Raw genomic sequence first — 7,356 nt, forward strand, 5'->3', positions numbered from 1 at the left:
GCACAGTCAAAAAAACCCAAACAAACAAACAAACAAATAAATCCCCCAAAAAGTCAGATAGTAAATGTTTGTGAGGATGTGGAGAAATTGGAACCCTGAGACACTGCTGGTGAGAACATACAACGGTGAAGCCACTTTGGCAAACCATCTGGACGTTCCTCAGATGATTAAACATAGATTTATCGTATGATCCAACAATTTCACTCCTAGGTATGTACCCAAGAGAAATGAAAACATATGTCCATACAAAAACTTGGGCATGAATGTTCATAGCAACATTATTCATAACAGCCAGAAAAGTGGAAACACACAAAATGCCCACTAACGAATGAATGAATAGATAAGATGGGATCTACCCATACAGTAGAATATTATTCAGCCATGAAAAGGAATGAAGTACGGATACAAGCTACACATGAACTTGAAATCCTTATGCTATGTGAAGGATGCCAGTCACAAAGGACCACGTGGTGTGTGACCCCATTTACGTGAAATGTCCAGAGCAGGCAACTCTGTAGAGACAGAAAGCAGGTTAGTGGTTGCCAGGGACCAGGGGGAGGGAGGACTGGGCTAAGGGGTACAAAGTTTATTTTTGGAGTGATGAAATTCTAAAATTCATTATGGTGGTGGTTACACAACTCTGTGTATATACCAAAAGCCATTGAATTGTACCCTTGGAATGAGTAAGCTGTATGGTGTGTGACTTATATCTCAATAAGCCTTTTAAAAAAACCCATACTGTGTTCGCTTCAGCCACACATATACTAACATTGGAACTATACAAGGAACATCATCACGGCCCCTGTGCAAGATGACACGCACATCTATGACACATTCCATATTTTGTCTATTGTCGAAGCCAAAAAAAAAAATAAAATATTGAAAACGTTTCGGTAGGCTTTGCCTGAGGAAAGAATCCACCAACACAGCTCAATTTTAAATGTTTATTTTTCGGTTTTATTTCATTCTATTCAAATGTGTCATTTAAAGTCAAAACTAAACATTGTTTTTAAAAGTTGGTATGAGCTTTTGAAAGACATGGTTTGATTCCCAGCTCTGCCTGTGGCTAAACCATGTGATGTTGGGCAAGTCAATTCCGCTCTGGGTCTGGGTCTCCTCACTGCAAAATGGGAGCAATGGCACCTATGCTACCTTGTAATGGGGTTCAGGCTGCGTCTTCACCAGGGACATCCTGGGCGGAGGTGAGTGGGAGCCACGGCTACATCTGCTCAGAGGGGGGTCTCTGCTACTAATTGTCACAAGGGCACCCTTGGAGCTAATGCCAGCCTCCAATGTTACAAAGCCTAGAAATATTATTTCTAAAATGCTAAGCAAAGTGAGGGTACATGGTAAGTGGTCAGCTAACGGCAAAGGATGACTTCAGCTGCAAATAACTGAAAATACTCTCACAAAACTGCAAGTCCTGAAGGACAGTGGGGGCCAGGAGGTCCAGTCAGGCCTCCTGCTCGGGTCTACCCCTCCCTGGGCTAGCTCTTTCTTCAGACCAGAAGCAAGATGGCAGCAGTGCTTGTAGGCCTGACATCCTAATGTCCCAAGATCTCGTATCTTAGAGACTTAGCAATTAGTGAGCTGAGCAGAATTCTACACTCATCCACTTAATGAATATATTCCTTCAGCGCTGACTCATTCTGGGCCCACTTCTAGGTACTGGAGATCCTTACATTCCTCGGAGAATCAGATAATGAGCAAACAAATGTAAAAACAAGGTAATTCCTAATTGTGAAACGTGTTAAGAAAGAAATAAAATATGGTGATAATAAAGCATCCCTGGGGGAGGTAACTTCAGACAGGGTGATCTGGGAATGCATCTCCAAGCAGACTGGACTGCTTTGGTGAGGGAGGGAGGAGACAGACAGTGCAGGGTCCTGGATGGCCATGTGCATGAGAAGTTCTGCTTTTATTCCAAGTAAAATGTGAAGCCATCAAAGTTAGGGAGGGGAGGACATCTGCTGTGAAAGACACAGATTGAATCACAGCTCCATCAAATTACTCACCCATCTTGACCCTCAGTTTCCACGCCTGTAAAATGGGATTAAAAATTCCTACCTCATTGTATATTTGAAAGTTGCTGCCAGAATACATCTCAAAAGTTCTCATCACAAGAAAAAAAAAAGTTGTCACTACGTGTGGTAATGGATGTTAACTAGACTTAGGGTGGTGATTATTCCACAATATATACAAATACACAAATGCCAAAGCAATATGTTGTGCACCTGAAACTAAAATAATGTTATATGTCAATTATATCTCAGTTTAATGAATAAATAACTCATTCACAGGGTTATAAGAACAAAACATGAAAATAGAAATGTACTGCGCAGGAAAATAAATATTAGCAACCTCTTCCATGTGTTTCTTTAAAAACTGAGGGCTGAGATGTTTAGAGGGAAGTGTCTGCAACCTACTTTGAAATGCATCAGAAAAGTAAGCTGTTTTGATGGGTGGAGAGAGAGGGTGGGTGATGGGTAGGTATGTAATGAAACAAGTAGAATAAAATGTTAATGGACGAATCTGGGTGATAGATATATGTCTGTTCACTGTAAAATTTAAGGAATTTGCAAATGCTTCTCCCCTCCCTCTCCAGCTTCACATGCTCTCCTTTCTTGTCTGATGGCGTTAGCAAGTTACCTTGCAGTCCTGCCTAGTAATTCGGTCCAAAGCGGGACATGTGTCCACTGTGCGGGGACAGTGACCGGGCGTCAGGAACGAAGTTTTGCAGTGAAGCCCCGGCGGGGCGGAGCCTTGGCCGCTTGAGAACATGCAGGGCTGTCGCCGCCAGAGGGCGGTCTCGTGGCGTCCTGAGCTCGAAAGGCGGCGTGGACAGCGCGGCAGGAAGCCGGGTTCCTCCCCTCGAGCAGAATCAGCCCAGGGACCCGCCGCCTCTGTAATTACCTGCAGAAAACAGCCCTTCAGACAGGACAGTCTGAGTCAGCGCCTACAGTCTGGCCCCGCAGATTCTGATGAAGAAGAGAAGGAGGGAGGGAAGAAAGTAACGTGCGTTGAGCAAGTGTCAGACAGTGCTCCGTGCCTTCCATCATTTATTTCATGTTTTAGTTATGTATGAATCAGTCTGAAAATAGAACAGGAGTTGAAGTGCAAAGGATCTACATTTCACTCCTGGTAGAGACTGCCCAGGGAATTCCTGGTTCTCCGAGGGGAGAGCAGCTTTTCGGGGGACAACTTTCCTCCCTACCGCACCCCTCTCCAGCAAAGGGACTCAGAGTAGCTGTGTCCCCTGGGCTGACATAGCACCTCGTGGTGGCTTCCGGCGACCTCACCCAGCATCTTCAAGGAGATTGGCCACCCCACGCAGATCTGCCCACCAGCTTCTTCCTGTGGGACTGGGGAAGGGGGTGGGGAGTGTTAACCTTGAACCCTTAGCTCAAACCATCCACAGCTCCCTCTAATGGAAGCACTTTCTGAGACTATCTGGTACCCTAGCTACCGGAGATGTAGGCATAAATTATCAATCCCTCGGTATTTTTCAATCATAATCATTCAAAGCCACTCTATACAAACCAGTAGTTTCCTCAGATTTTCTTTTTTGCATAGTCACAGCCTAAACGTCTCAAATATTATCTTCAGAAGCCTCTACCCCATGTCCCCACCCAACAGACCAACCCAGAGCCTCTGGGCGTGTAGCCCAGCAGGGAGCCCCAGCCCTAAATGTTCCTTGGGGCTTCTTAAATGTCAGCCAACTTATCCTCCCCTAGAAGGGAAGCAGGGCTATTCCAGAAAAGTTACCTCCTGACTTTAGACTTGCCAGATTGGAAGAAGGGGAGATCTGAATCCCACGGGAATTTGGTTAGAAAGGCTGGCATGTCCCAGATTTTGATTAATGCTTCTTTGGTGTTTAAATACTTTTATTCACAATAATACGTGTTAGGCCTAAGAAATAAGATAAGCATGAAGACAATTAAATTCATCCATGAACCCATCCTGAGCTAACCACTCCTACATTTTGGTGTGTACTGTACTGAACTTTTTATTTCTGTGCATCAATTAAAACATGCCATTTTTCTTTGAATGATATAAGATACACTATTTGATACACTATTTGTAACTTGTTTTTATTATTTAATAATGATCACAAGTACCATTCAATGGTTAAAGGATAATTATTTAAAGATGAAATTATGACTCTCCTACATATATAAAATGAACACATGTTAAAATTTTTATTTAATTCATTATTAACGAGGGGACAATTAAGAGGTTATAACAGAGGAGTCAAGATAGCAGAGACATTTATAGATGAGGAATACTGAAATGGATTTACAAATGAACACAGAAGTGGCTTCTTCCACTGGGGAGGAGCTAGACACATGAACCTCCACCAGACAGAATTTAGTTGCATGTCTATAAAGAATTATTTGCATTGCTATCAGTTGTGGAGATACAAAATAGCCCAAAGGCCATGAAAGGTGAAGAACCCCATAGAATCAGAATCACCTAACCCAGGTGGCTGTGCTCCACACAAGGCCTAGTTTTCAACTGAGGTACACATAAACACTACACTGCATAAACAAATATACGTCCATGCTCTCTTTTTAATGGTCACATTTTTATTATGTTGATGTTTCTATAATTTATTTAGCAAACTGTTATTGGACTTCTAATTCTTCATTAGTATAATCAATGCTGGGGTAGTTCCCTCACTACAAACATCTTTGAACATTATCTGATTCATCCCTTCAGATAAATTCCTAGAAATGAAACTGTGGAAGGATGTGCAGATTTCCAAGGTGTCTGATGCCTGTTGACAAATGGCCTTTATAAGCATCTTTCTAACCCACTTTGAATCCTCCCTCAAGTCCAAACTCTCTCAAGTCTGATTTAAGATTCAGAGATTTTATGCGCTATTGACGTAAAACAAATAGAATGCCAGTTATTTCTCCAGCAAAAATGGGTTTATTTAGGATCATCAGAGAATTGCAGTTCAGGGTCTGCAACCGTGGTGAGCCACATGCAAGTCTCTAGCAAAAACAGAGAGGAGAACCCTTTTATAGAGGGAAAAGGAAGTGGGAGGGCTGTAAACAGAGTCTGTGGCTTTTCATTTACTAAGTTGTGACTGTCTCTCATTGGTTGTGTTCCTGCAGGCAAGAAGAGTGAGTTCTTTCTTCTTCGCAGAGCCTGAGAGCTCCCCGCTCTGCTCTCCTGACTCTATTTTAATTGAGGTTTCTGTTTATTAATTTTTAACAGCTCCTTTGGCAAGAAATGATTTCTTGCACAGAAATTTCATTCCACTTCTTGGTAAAATTATTTGCTAATGAAGGAAAAGACTACAGGGTGTGAAGTCAATGGAGAATTCAAACAAATGTGCAGATAAGTCAACCTAAGCCATTATTTCTGCAAATTCCCTCTTTCATAGTCTGCTCCTAATAACACCCTCCCCTCCCCATCTCCAAAACCACACAGAACTTCCCCCCCCCACAGCACCCTCTCCTCAGAAGCAGAGAGAAAAGAGTCCCTCAGACCACTGGTGTCTTGAGACCTAAGTTTTCCCACCCCTACTTCTTCCCAGTTAGAGTGATTTCCCAGCACTTCTGAGAAGAGATCTAGGGGGTCTTATTCAATCCTACCAAGCCTGTTATAAAATTAGTCTGATAACACCCATCAGGCAAGGTCACTGGGAGAATTTGACAATCTGAAATTTACCCAAGCCCTTTTCTTCCAACAAACAAAGATGGTGAAGAAACCCCCCAAACCCATGTGTTCCAAAGTCCGCCTATCTTTTTGCATTCTGGGAAACAGCTTACCACAAAGGACCACCTTCCCCATGTGACTTAGATAAGACTTGCGGTCCACTCTCTCCCATGACTCCTCATAAGACTCGCAGACACCCCCCTAATTACCTGTGATGAGGCCAGACACAGTCCCTCCAACCTCCTGTTCTTTGTCTCAGAAGTGATTGCCCAAACTATTGGTCCCCCTGAAACTAGCTAGACACAGAGGTGAACATTTCCTGTCTGGTTGACTGACACTCCCCCTGATCACAAAACAACACCGACTGTACAATTACCCCATGGATAAATTGTCTGCTCCTTCCTAGACAAGTTTAAGGGACTTTTCTACTCTCTTTGGATCTGGGGTACTCTACCTATTGCAACGGCTTGAACAAAATCAATTTCCTTATTGGTTTGTTTTTTGTTTGGTTTTGGGCAGGAGGGTGGGAGTGATGGGGGACCTTTAACACACTTCTCTTAACTCAGAGTGCAATTCTCCTCTCTCCCTCTCTCCCCCCTCCCCTCTCTCTCTCCCCACCCCTTTCTCCCCCCCAACCCCCCACCCCCCGCCCCAAGGCTAGCAGCTGGGTGTAGTTCCTAGTAACTCCCAGTCATAGCTGAGGTGCATCTCTTCCTAGCCAGGATCCCACCCCAAGACGTCTCTGCCTATTTCCTTTCTTTTAGGGGTGGCTCCCACTCCCACAAGTTTCTGCCCACCCTCTGAAAGAACAAGGGACTGTATAGGCTCTATCTAGCTCACCTGCTGTAAACTGCCTACCCTAGGAGGTGGGAAGGGTGGGTGGAGCATTGGTACGGAGTGCTCCTCGAGGAGGGTGGGTAAGCTTGGGGAAAGCGTGCACCTGAGGGTCACAAAGAGGCCAGAGGAGCCCCTGGGCATGGCCATGTTCATTCACCTCAGACTCTGCCTGCCCGCCCACACCTGAGGCCAGCTCTATGGGAGGGGTCTAATCCTGGAGACTGGCTGGAAGAGCAGATAGGATTGGGGAGGCGGGACATGGGAAGAACACATGCTCCAGAGGGAACATTTCATTCACCCGTTCATTCAACAAACTTGAATTGAATTGACACAATTGAGTTTCAAGAATATGTATGGAATGGGTGAGCGAATGAATGACAAAGTATAGTAAGTCCCCTACATACGAACGAGTTCCGTTCCAAGAGCGTGTTTGTAAGTCCAATTTGTTCGTAAATCCAACACAGTTAGCCTAGGTACCCAACTAACAAGATTGGCTCTATAGTACTGTACTGTAATAGGTTTATAATACTTTTCACACAAATAACACATAAAAAATAAACACACAAAAAATAAACACTTTTAATCTTACAGTGCAGAACCTTGAAAAGTACAGTAGTACGGTACAACAGCTGTCATCGAGGGGCTGGCATCGAGTGAACAGGCAAGCAGAGTTACTGACTGGAGGAGGGAGAGGAGGTGGGAGATGGTAGAGCTGAAGGGTCGTCAACAATAGGGGACAGAGGGCGAGCTGCAATGTCACTCGTGCCTGACGTTGATGGAACGCACGTTCGCAGCTTTGAAAGTTCGCAGCTTGAAGGTTCATAGGTAGGGGGACTTCCTGGACTAGACACA

General features: G+C 44.2%; 1 non-coding gene across 1 annotated transcript; it reads left to right on the top strand.

Annotated features, from left to right (window-relative positions):
• The first annotated feature begins 740 nt into the window (after nt 1–740).
• On the top strand, nt 741–846 carry LOC132421268 (U6 spliceosomal RNA). Its single transcript, XR_009518551.1, has one exon. It is a non-coding gene; the product is annotated as a U6 spliceosomal RNA (small nuclear RNA).
• The last annotated feature ends 6,510 nt before the right edge of the window (nt 847–7,356 follow it).

This window comes from Delphinus delphis, chromosome 2 (assembly GCF_949987515.2).
Source record: "Delphinus delphis chromosome 2, mDelDel1.2, whole genome shotgun sequence".
NCBI classification, from domain to species: domain Eukaryota; kingdom Metazoa; phylum Chordata; class Mammalia; order Artiodactyla; family Delphinidae; genus Delphinus; species Delphinus delphis.